Source organism: Hyla sarda, chromosome 9, assembly GCF_029499605.1.
Source record: "Hyla sarda isolate aHylSar1 chromosome 9, aHylSar1.hap1, whole genome shotgun sequence".
NCBI lineage: Eukaryota > Metazoa > Chordata > Amphibia > Anura > Hylidae > Hyla > Hyla sarda.
This window is the reverse complement of record NC_079197.1, coordinates 140359302-140370731: the sequence shown is the minus strand read 5'-3', so window position 1 is coordinate 140370731 and position 11430 is coordinate 140359302. Positions and strand designations below refer to the sequence as shown.

General features: G+C 41.9%; 1 pseudogene; it reads right to left on the bottom strand.

The window, feature by feature from the left end:
* LOC130291928 (cytochrome P450 2C31-like) overlaps positions 1-10607 on the bottom strand; it is an 18418-nt pseudogene extending 7811 nt beyond the window's left edge.
* Between the last annotated feature and the right edge of the window lie 823 nt (positions 10608-11430).

Below are 11430 nucleotides of genomic sequence, written 5' to 3'. Positions count from 1 at the left end.
CTCATTCATTCATTCAACATTACTCGAAGAGACGTTTGAGGGGGGATATGATAAACGTATATAAGTATATTAATGGCCCATACAAAAAATATGGAGAAAAACTGTTCCAGGTTAACCCCCCCCAAAGGACGAGGGGGCACTCCCTCCATCTGGAGAAGAAAAAGTTTAGTCTCAAGGGGCGACACGCCTTCTTTACCGTGAGGACTGTGAATTTATGGAACGGTCTACCTCAGGAACTGGTCACAGCAGGAACAATTAACAGCTTTAAAACAGGATTAGATACATTCATGGAACAAAATAACATTAATGCTTATGAAGAAATATAAAATCCCATCCCTTCCCCAATATCGCGCCACACCCTACCCCTTAATTCCCTGGTTGAACTTGATGGACATATGTCTTTTTTCGACCGTAATAACTATGTAACTATGTAACTATGTATTAACCCCTTAAGGATGCAGGACGTAAATGTACGTCCTGGTGCGGTGGTACTTAACGCACCAGGACGTACATTTACGTCCTGTGCATAACCGCGAGCATCGGAGCGATGCCCGTGTCATGCGTGGCTGATCCCGGCTGCTGATCGCAGCCAGGGACCCGCCGGCAATGGCCGACGCCCGCGATCTCGCGGGCGTCCGCCATTAACCCCTCAGGTGCCGGGATCAATACAGATCCCGGCATCTGCGGCAGTGCGCGATTGAAATGAATTATCGGATCGCCCGCAGCGCTGCTGCGGGGATCCGATCATTCAGTACGCCGCACGGAGGTCCCCTCTCCTGCCTCCGTCCGGCTCCCGGCGTCTCCTGCTCTGGTCTGAGATCGAGCAGACCAGAGCAGAAGATCGACGATAACACTGATCTGTTCTATGTCCTATACATAGAACAGATCAGTATTAGCAATCATGGTATTGCTATGAATAGACCCCTATGGGGACTATTCAAGTGTAAAAAAAAATGTAAAAAAATGTAAAAGTAAAAGTAAAAAAAAAAGTGAAAAATCCCCTCCCCCAATAAAAAAGTTAAACGTCCGTTTTTTCCTATTTTACCCCCAAAAAGCGTAAAAAAGAAAATTTTATAGACATATTTGGTATCGCCGCGTGCATAAATGTCCGAACTATTAAAATAAAATGTTAATGATCCCGTACAGTGAACGGCGTGAACGAAGAAAAAAAAAAAAAAGGACTAAATTGCTACTTTTTTTATACATTTTATTTAAAAAAATTATAAAAAATGTATTAAAAGTTTTTTATATGCAAATGTGGTATCAAAAAAAAGTAAAGATCATGGCGCAAAAAATGAGCCCCCATACCGCCACTTATATAGAAAAATAAAAAAGTTAGAGGTCATCAAAATAAAGGGATTATAAACGTACTAATTTGGTTAAAAAGTTTGTGATTTTTTTTAAGCGCAACAATAATAGAAAAGTATATAATAATGGGTATCATTTTAATCGTATTGACCCTCAGAATAAAGAACACATGTCATTTTTACCATAAATTGTACGGCGTGAAAACGAAACCTTCCAAAATTAGCAAAATTGCGTTTTTCGTTTTAATTTCCCCACAAAAATAGTGTTTTTTGGTTGCGCCATACATTTTATGATATAATAATGAGTTATGTCATTACAAAGGACAACTGGTCGCGCAAAAAGGCCAAAATGGGCTGAGTCCTTAAGGGGTTAATATAAATCACATAAAATTATATTATCCTACCTGTCTTCCAATGTTCCGATCTCTGGCGGCTGCTCTCTTTTCCTGCACACACTCCCAATAATGGTCCCCTGCTTAAAAAAGATTTACCCGAATGTACCCGAATACCGAATATATACGAAAAATTAAACCCACCCGAATACGAATGTATCCGAAAAAAAATCAAACCCAGACACCTGAATACCGAATGTATCCGAAAAAAAATGAAACCTAGACACCCGAATACCGAATGTATCTGAAAATAAAAACTGAAAATATTACTGAACCGAACATTTTATAAAAAACGAAAAAACTAAACGAAAAAAAAAGAAAATTTTTCTTCTGCACATGTCTATCAGTAAGGTGTAAAATAAAATAAAAATGGTCAGGGTTAAATAAAATATTTGGCCTCCTTATATTATAATCATTTCTAAAGACATATTCTTATTAAAGGGGTACTCCAGTACTTTAAAACATATATCCTATTCCCAGAATAGGGCAAAATCATCTGATCACCCTTGATCTCCAGAATGGGACCCCATCTCTCCCTTTGCATGGAGCAGCTTGTTGGCACATGCTCCATGCATTTTATATGGGACCCGAGTACAGCACTTGTGTATCTCTGACGCTCCCATAGAAAATGCATGGAACACATGGTGACAAGTCGCTCCATGAACAAGGAGAGACAGGGCCCCGTTCTGGAGATCCCATGGGGTCACAGAGGTTGGACCCCCTCGATAAGATACTTATCCGCTATCCTTCAACAGTGAATAGACCCTGATGTGCAGCATTTAGTAGAGAGACCTCTTACCTTGTACTTCAGGGTATTTGAGAAGTATTAGAAAGCTATATCTCAACGTCATGGTTGTAGACTCTGTCCCAGCAAAGAACAAATCGACCACCATCCCCAGTAGGTTCCTTTCCTGAAACTCACTTTCTGGATTATTTTTTTCCTGAAAAAATAGTTTTAGCAGAATTTTCCATGTTTATAGTATTTCAATTAATTTTTCGAACTGTAACATGAAAGGCCATTGAAAATGATCAGATCTATGCAGAACAATTTTCCAACACATTCATCCGTACTGTGATCACTGACACCTTAACCTCTTAAGGACCAGGCCATTTTACACCTTAGGACCCAGCCATTTTTTGAACATCTGACCACTGTCACTTTAAACATTAATAACTCTGGAATGCTTTTAGTTATCATTCTGATTCCGAGATTGTTTTTTCGTGACATAGTCTACTTTAACAAAGTGGTAAAAAAAATTTGTAACTTGCATCCTTTCTTGGTGAAAAATTTGAAAATTTTATGAAAAATTTGAACATTTAGCATTTTTCTAACTTTGAAGCTCTCTGCTTGCAAGGGAAATGGATATTCTAAATATTTTAATTTTTTTTTCACATAAACAATATGTCTACTTTATGTTTGCGTCATAAAATTGACAAGTTTTTACTTTTGGAAGACACCAGAGGGCTTCAAAGTTCAGCAGCAATTTTCCAATTTTTCACAAAATTTCCAAACAAAAATTTTTCAGGGACCAGTTCAGGTTTGAACTCGCATGTTCTTGTAGACCCAATTTTTGAATTTTTACGAGGGGTAAAAGGAGAAAATGTATACTTATATTTGTAGCCCTATTTCTCTCGAGTAAGCAGATACCTCATATGTCTATGTAAAGTGTTCGGCGGGCGCAGTACAGGGCTCAGAACCGAAGGAGTGACAAGGGGATTTTGGAGAGTACGTTTTTCTGAAATGGTTTTTGGGGGGCATGTTGCATTTAGGAAGCCCCTATGGTGCAAGAACAGCAAAAAAAAACATGCCATACCATTTTGGAAACAAGACCCCTTGAGGAACGTAACAAGGAATTAAGTGAGCCTTAATACTTCACATGTGTTTCACGACTATTGCATATGTAAAAAAATAAAATAAAATGTCACTAAAATGTGTGTTTCCCCCCAAATTTCAAATTTTTGCAAGGGTTAATAGCATAAAATCCCCCCCAAAATGTGTAACCCCATCTCTTCTGAGTATGAAGGTACCCCATAAGTTGGCCTGTAGTGCACTACGGGCGAACTACAATGCTCAGAAGAGAAGGAGTCATATTTGGCTTTTTGAGAGCAAATTTTGCTCGGGGGCATGTCCCATTTAGGAAGCCCCTATGGTGCCAGGAGAGCAAAAAAACCCCACCTGGCATACCATTTTGGAAACTAGACCCCTTGAGGAATGTAACAAGGAATAAAGTGAGCCTTAATATCCCTCAGGGGTTTCACGACTTTTGCATACGTAAAAAAAAAAGAATTTCACTAAAATGGGTGTTTCCCCCCAAATTTCACATTTTTGCAAGGGTTAATAGCAAAAAATACCCCACAAAATTTGAAACCCCATCTCTTCTGAGTATGGAGGTACCTCATAAGTTAACCTGAAGTGCACTATGGGTGAACTACAATGCTCAGAAGAGAAGGAGTCATATTTGGCTTTTTGAGAGCAAATTTTGCTCGGGGGGCATGTCGCATTTAGGAAGCCCCTATGGTGCCAGAACAGCAAAATAACCCCCACAAGGCATACCATTTTGGAAACTAGACCCCTTGAGGAATGCAACAAGGGGTACAGTGAGCATTTACCCCCACTGGTGTCTGTCAGATCTTTGGAACAGTGGGCTGTACAACATTTTTAATTTGCACAGCCCACTGTACCAAATATCTGTCAGACACCAGTGGGGTGTAAATTCTCACTGCACCCCTCATAACATTCCATGAGGGGTGTAGTTTCCGAAATGGGGTCACATGTGTTTTTTTTTTTTTTTCTTTTTTGCGTTTGTCCAAACCTCTGCAACAATCAGCCACCCCTGTGCAAATCACCTCAAATGTACATGGCGCACTCTCCCTTCTGGGCCTTGTTGTGCGCCCCCAGAGCACTTTGCGCCCACATATGGGGTATCTCCGTAGTCGGGAGAAATTGCATTTCAAATTTTTGGGGGGCTTTTTTCCCTTTTACCTCTTGTCAAAATGAAAAGTATAGGGCAACACCAGCATGTTAGTGTAAACTATTTATTTTTTTACACTAACATGCTGGTGTAGACCCCAACTTCACATTTTCATAAGGGGTGAAAGGAGAAAAAGCCCCCCAAAATTTGTTATGGGGTATCTCCGTATTCGGGAGAAATTGCCTATGTGGCCCTAAACTGTTGCCTTGAAATACGACAGGGCTGCAAAGTGAGAGCGCCATGCGCATTTGAGGCCTAAATTAGGGATTTGCATAGGGGTGGACATAGGGGTATTCTACGCCAGTGATTCCCAAACAGGGTGCCTCCAGCTGTTGCAAAACTCCCAGATGCTTGGACAGTCAACAGCTGTCCAGCAAAACTGGGAGTTGTTGTTTTGCAACAGCTGGAGGCTCCATTTTGGAAACAGTGGCGTACCAGACATTTTTCATTTTTATTGGGGAGGGGGGCTGTGTAGGGGTATGTGTATATGTAGTGTTTTTTACTTTTTATTTTATTTTGTGTTAGTGTAGTGTTTTTAGGGTACAGTCACATGGGCGGGTGGGTTACAGCGAGTTTCCCGCTGCGAGTTTGAGCTGCCGCACAAAATTTGCTGCATCGCAAACTTGCAGCCTGATACTCACTGTAAGCCCCTGCCCATGTGAATGTACCCTGTACATTCACAGGGGGGGACCTCCAGCTGTTGCAAAACTACAACTCCCAGCATGCACAGTCTATCAGACAATGTTTCCCAACCAGTGTGCCTCCAGCTGTTGCAAAACCACAACTCCTAAACATTCTCTGCATGCTGGGAGTAGTAGTTCGGCAACATCTTTAGAGCCAGATGTTGCCGAACTACAACTCCCAGCATGCTTGGAGTTGTAGTTTTGCAACATCTGGAGGACTACAGTTTGCAGACCACTAATACAGTGGTTCCCAATCTGTGCCCTTCTAGATGTTGCAAAACTACAACTCCCAGTATGCCAAAACTGTCCAGGCATGCTGGGAGTTGTAGTTCTGCAACATCTGAAGGGCCAGATGGTACAGAACTACAACTCCCAGTATTCCTGCACAGTAAGGGCATGCTGAGAATGTGTAGTTTTGCAACATCTGGAAGGGCACAGTGGTCTCCAAACTGTGGACCTCCAGATGTTGCAAAACTGCAACTCCCAGCATGCCCAGACCCCAAGGGCTGTCTGGGCATGCTGGGAGTTGTAGTTTACAGGGTCCCATTACAGCAATGCATGTCGCTTTACGGCGACGTGCATTGCTGTAAAGGGCCCGACCGCGGCTGAAGATCAACTCACCTGTCGCCGCCACCTTCATCGCAGGGATCCGGGTCTTCAGGGACGAGGTAAGTACCGGGGCCGGTCCTCAGCACTCCCCCGTCCCCCGCCGCGTCCTCCGGTCTTCCTCCCGTCTTCTCCGGACTTCCAGGGGCCGGGCGGGAGGAAGTAACCGCCCCCCCCCCCTGCGATTGGTCGGTTAACTAACCGAAGAATCGCTCCGATACTTCAGCATGGTCCTGGCTGTCTGTGACAGATGGGATCATGCAAAATTACCGGGCGGTCGGGTCCCAGAGACCCGATCAGCCCGGTATTGCCGCAGATCGCAAGGGCGATTTCCCTTGCGATTTGCGGCAATCGCCGACATGGGGGGCCTACATGGCCCCCCTCGGCGTTTGCCCTGGATCCCTACTGAAGGATTTCAGCAGGCATCCAGTTCAAATCTCTGCCCGGCGAGCGGCAGAGACCGGAAAACGCCAGGGCGTATGGATATGCCCTGGGTCCTTAAGGCCCAGGGTGTGATACGCCCTGGGTCCTTAAGAGGTTAAAGGGGTACTCCACTGGAAGACATTTTTTTTTTTCTTTTTTATGAACCGGTGCCAGAAAGCTAAACAGATTTGTAAATTACTTCCAATTAAAAATATAAATTCTTCCAGTACTTATCAGCTGCTGTATACTACAGAGGAAATTCTTTTCTTTTTTAATTTCCTTTCTATCTGACCACAGTGCTCTCTGCTGACACCTCTGTCCATGTCAGGAACTGTCCAGAGCAGGAGAGGTTTGCTATGGGGATTTGCTCCTACTCTGGACAGTTCCTAAAATGGACAGAGGTGTCAGCAGAGAGCACTGTGGTCAGACAGAAAGGAAATTAAAAAATAAAAGAGCTTCCTTTGGAGCATATGGCAGCTGATAAGTACTGGAAGGATTACTATTTTTAAATAGAAGTAATTTACAAATCTGTTCAACTTTCTGGCACCAGCTGATTAAAAAAAAAGAAAAAAAAATGTTTTCCAATGGAGTACCCCTTTAAGGCATCAGTCAGTGGTTTCCACAGTTTGCGGACCTTAGTCATGTGATGAAGCTTACCTCTTCCATTTTGATGAGGAAGAAATCAATGAGGTCCCGAGGGTAATTCTTATCGAGGGTGTCTTGGTGTGATTTTATCATTTCCTTCACAAATGTTTTTAACTTGACATTGTTTGCTAAGATTTTCTGGTGTGGTCCAGGAAGGCGTCTCATCAAACGGGGGAACATACCGAGAAGCTGAAAAATAGCGCCAATCATCTACAACGTGCTGTAGGTTTTAGAGATGAAGGATTAGGATTCACTCGGCAGAAAAATTCCAGATAGATATTTGGTGTGCAACAGGTGCTGGATTGCTCATATATGTGCTGTCTCCTTTGATGACAATGCATATACTATCCGAAATTTTAATTTCCTCCGCAGAATTTGTGCCATGTGCACAGTGCAGCAGAAACCCATAAAAGCAAAACGGTCATCCTGTAGGGTCAGTGAGTTAAATACGTACCTGCTGCATTGGGCGCCGACGGCGGGCCCGCCGAGTGAATTTGAATATTCATGACCGCTGGGCACATGTGCTCTTTAGGCACAAGCACTCACGTGACCAGCGACCATGAATATTCAAATTCACCCGGTGGGCTCGCCTCCAGCACTCAATTCACCGAAGATAGAAGGGGACCTTCGGAGGGACACCGCGCCAGACTGAAGGTACATATTTAAGTCACTGACCCCGCATTGGTCTCCTGTTCACTCACACTATAACCCAGTGTATTGGGTTTAGTGTGGGTAAACAGGATGACCGTTTTCCATTAAAATCCAAGGGAGGCTGCTGCATCCAGAACATGTAATAATTTTTTAACCAAATTTCAAACATTGTGTGGTTTATTATTTTTGAGAAGAATGTCTTTGGGTGGTCCACCGTCCTGCATTATAGAGTCTTGTGAACTGTTGGATATGCGCTTGTTCTTATACAAAGGTATTTCTTTAAAACATTTCTAACATTTTGTTGTTTTTTGGAGGGGATTGTGAAGCCATTGTGTACGGGTGCATCAGCCAACTCCAGGCTGTGTCCTTCAGGCAATATATGGGTTGCTGATGCCGCAGAGGTGGGGCCTGGGTCTGGAAATTTCTAATTTTTGGATAGCGGGTGCTACCAATGAGAAATCTTTGACAAAAATGTCATTTATTGTGTAGTTTTTTTGGGGGGGGATTGTGAAGCCCTGGTATGTAGTGTACTAGTGCATCAGCCAACTCCACGCTGTGCCATTCAGCCACTAAATGGTCTCCTCTTGCTGCCAACATGTCCACGCTATCATTCAGTCACTATATGGTCTCCTGACACTGATGCCACCACCAGGCTCTGTCATTGAGCTGCTGTGCGGCAGTGATTCTAAGAGTGATGCCGGTAATCTGCATGCTATTCTGAATAACAGTATTATTTCACTACCCCAGCACACTCCATATGCATTTTAGGACACAACAAAGTGTTCTATACCCCTATAGAGGCTGTATGTAGGCTAGAAATAGCCTTTTTTAATATCGATTCACCGCAAACGAATTCAGATCGAAACAAACTTTTCGGGAAAATTCGACGAATCGGCCGAATCAAATTTTTGAAAAGTTCGCTCATCTCTACCCTCCACTCTAAATCCTTTTATTTGCTGATCTTCTCTGACTTTAACCGCCAGGGGTTAGACCACTAGCGCAAAAAGTGGAGGAGATAAGGGGCATCCCTGCCTTGTACCCCGGGTCACTAAAAAACTCTCTGATCTTTTCCCTTCTATATTTTTTCTAGCTTCCGCTCCATTATATAGCATCTTGATCATTTCCATATAATCCTTCTGAAGCCCATATTTTTCCAGTACTCCCCATAGGAACTCCCTCTCCACCCTGTCAAACGCTTTACTTGTGTCAAGTGACAGGATGGAGTGGGTTCCCTCTCTTCCCACCACCGACTGTACTCCGGTAAGGGTCCTGTAGATATTATGCTTGGTCATCCTACCTGGGATAAATCTGCACTGATCTTTATGCACCAGTTCCCCTACCTTTTTTTTCAAACGCAATGCCGGAGCATTCGCCAGGATCTTTACGTCAGTGTTCAATAATGATATTGGACGATATGATTCCATTTCTTTCTTATCTTTATTCGATTTCAACAGTAATATTATTTCTGCTTCTTTCATTTTTTCTTGTAAGGTTCCTGTTTTTAAATAACTATTTATAGTTCTAAGCAGAGCTGGGATAAGGATTCTTCAAAATTTCCTATATATTTCAAACGGGAACCTATACCCGCCGGGACTCGTGTTCCCTTTAATCTTATTTAAAGCTTCTTCTAACTCCCTAAGGGTCATTGGGCCCCCCCGTTTCTTTCTCTTGTTGTATTGATAGTCTGGGCATCTTTATATCGTCCAAATATTTAACAATTATTTCTTTGGGGGGTTTAATCTCTGATGTGTATATTTTTTTTTAGTATTTTACAAATTCTTCTCTGATTTCCTCCGGGTCCCTACATACTTTCCCTGTACCACTTTTTATTTCATTAATATGAGATTTGCCTTGTTGATTCTGTATTATGTTCATGAGCCTTTTATTAGGTTTTCCTGACTCCCATAATTTTTGTTGTCCCAAAAATTTTAATTTATTCTTACTTTTTTCTTCTAAATACATATTTAATTTATTTTAATTATCTTTCCATGTTTCTTGCTTCTCTATGTTAGCAGGGTCCATTAGGTATCTTTCTTCTGCTTTTACCACCCCTGATATCAGCCCCTGCTCTTTTTCTCTCAATTCTTTCTTTTTTCTGGAGATGGCCCACATCACTTCTCCCCTCAAAAAGGATTTTGCTGTGTCCCATACCATCTGTTCTGATGTTGTACCCCAATTAAATAGGAAAAAATATGCTCCATATGCTCCTCTATCTTTTTTTTATGTCTATTAATTCCAACCAATAGGGGTTTCTTTTTTTCATCCCACTTATTTCTGATATATGCATGTTAATATTAATTTCTATTGGGGTGTGGTCTGAGACACAGCGAGCAAGGTATCTTATTTTTTCCTATCTTAGGGGATCCCTCTTTATTTGCTAGTCCAACAGGGAGGTCCCACTGGGTTATGGGCTCTTACTAAATAAATCTCCAATCCCCTTCAGGAGGGGAAACCCCCCCTTTTCCGGGGAACAATGCCCTAACTTATAACCCAAATAAAATTAAACTTTTATTGTGATTGATTAAAATAACATGGAAAACGTGAAAATCAAATGTAGTGATTTAAAACTATCAGGAAATACAGGGTGTCTTCTAATGATTGCCCACTAGGTGGTGCTACAGTGTAAGTTATGGAGTTCTCTTTTTCCCCTATGCCGGTTCACTACCGTTACATAGTAACTCCACACTTAGACACAGCCTGTATTCCTGTCTAAAAGTGTATAGATGCTCTAACGTTTCGTTTGTGACCAAACTTCTTCAGAGAGCTGCCTAAACTGCGTTCAGCGTTCAGTGTGCTGGCACTATCTTTTATAATCTTACATTTGCGCGTCACTTCCGATGCTCCAGTGATGGATCTTGATCCAATCAGGGTATGGTTGGCGTTCCGTTGTTTCCGGCCGCCAAGGGTGCGCATGCCCATTACTATCATGGTATCCGGCCTCTCTATCTGTCTGCTGCGCCCGTTCCCGAGTTCGCGCCTGCGCCGTATGCAGGCCTCTTCTCCGTGGAACGCAAGCTTCGTCCGTTGAAGCGCAACATCTCTTTTTCATCAATGCGCATGTGCGTACCTTCCTGGATCTCCTCTTCTTAATTCTATATCTACTTCTTCAATATTAGAGCTTATTGCCTTTCTCTTCCATATCATGGATTTGCTAATATTCTAGTTCATCTATTTTTTCTTGTTTTATTATCTTATTATTATTTTTATATATGTATGTATATAATATACCAGATGTTACATATTATGTATGATTACATTTTTTTATATTATTTTTTTTATATATTATTTTGTTATTATTCATCCATTTTGCTTCTTATTTTGGTGCATGTATATACATATATATATCTTATTTATCATCTTGCCCCATACACTGTTCCCTCCCCCTCATCATTTCTAAAGTATCATTTGCTTTGGTGCGGAGTAGATCCCTGGTTGTGTGCATTTATTGTTTGTGCCTTTATCATCCCAGATTTAGTGCGTTTATTATTTTACCAACTATCCTTCTAATTATTGTGTTCATTATTTACTAAACACCTTATGTGTATATAAGAGGTGTGTATATATGGTGTGTTCATTATTAACTTATTCACACGTATAAGTCATTATTTTCTTCTTTATTACCAGGTTTATTTACTCTCACATTCCTACAGCATTTCTCCTCATCCATCCCCGTCCATGGTGAGTATGTGTCCCCTAGTTATTATCATTAATGTATGGGGGGTAGGAGTGTGACATGGTGGAGGGGAGGGGG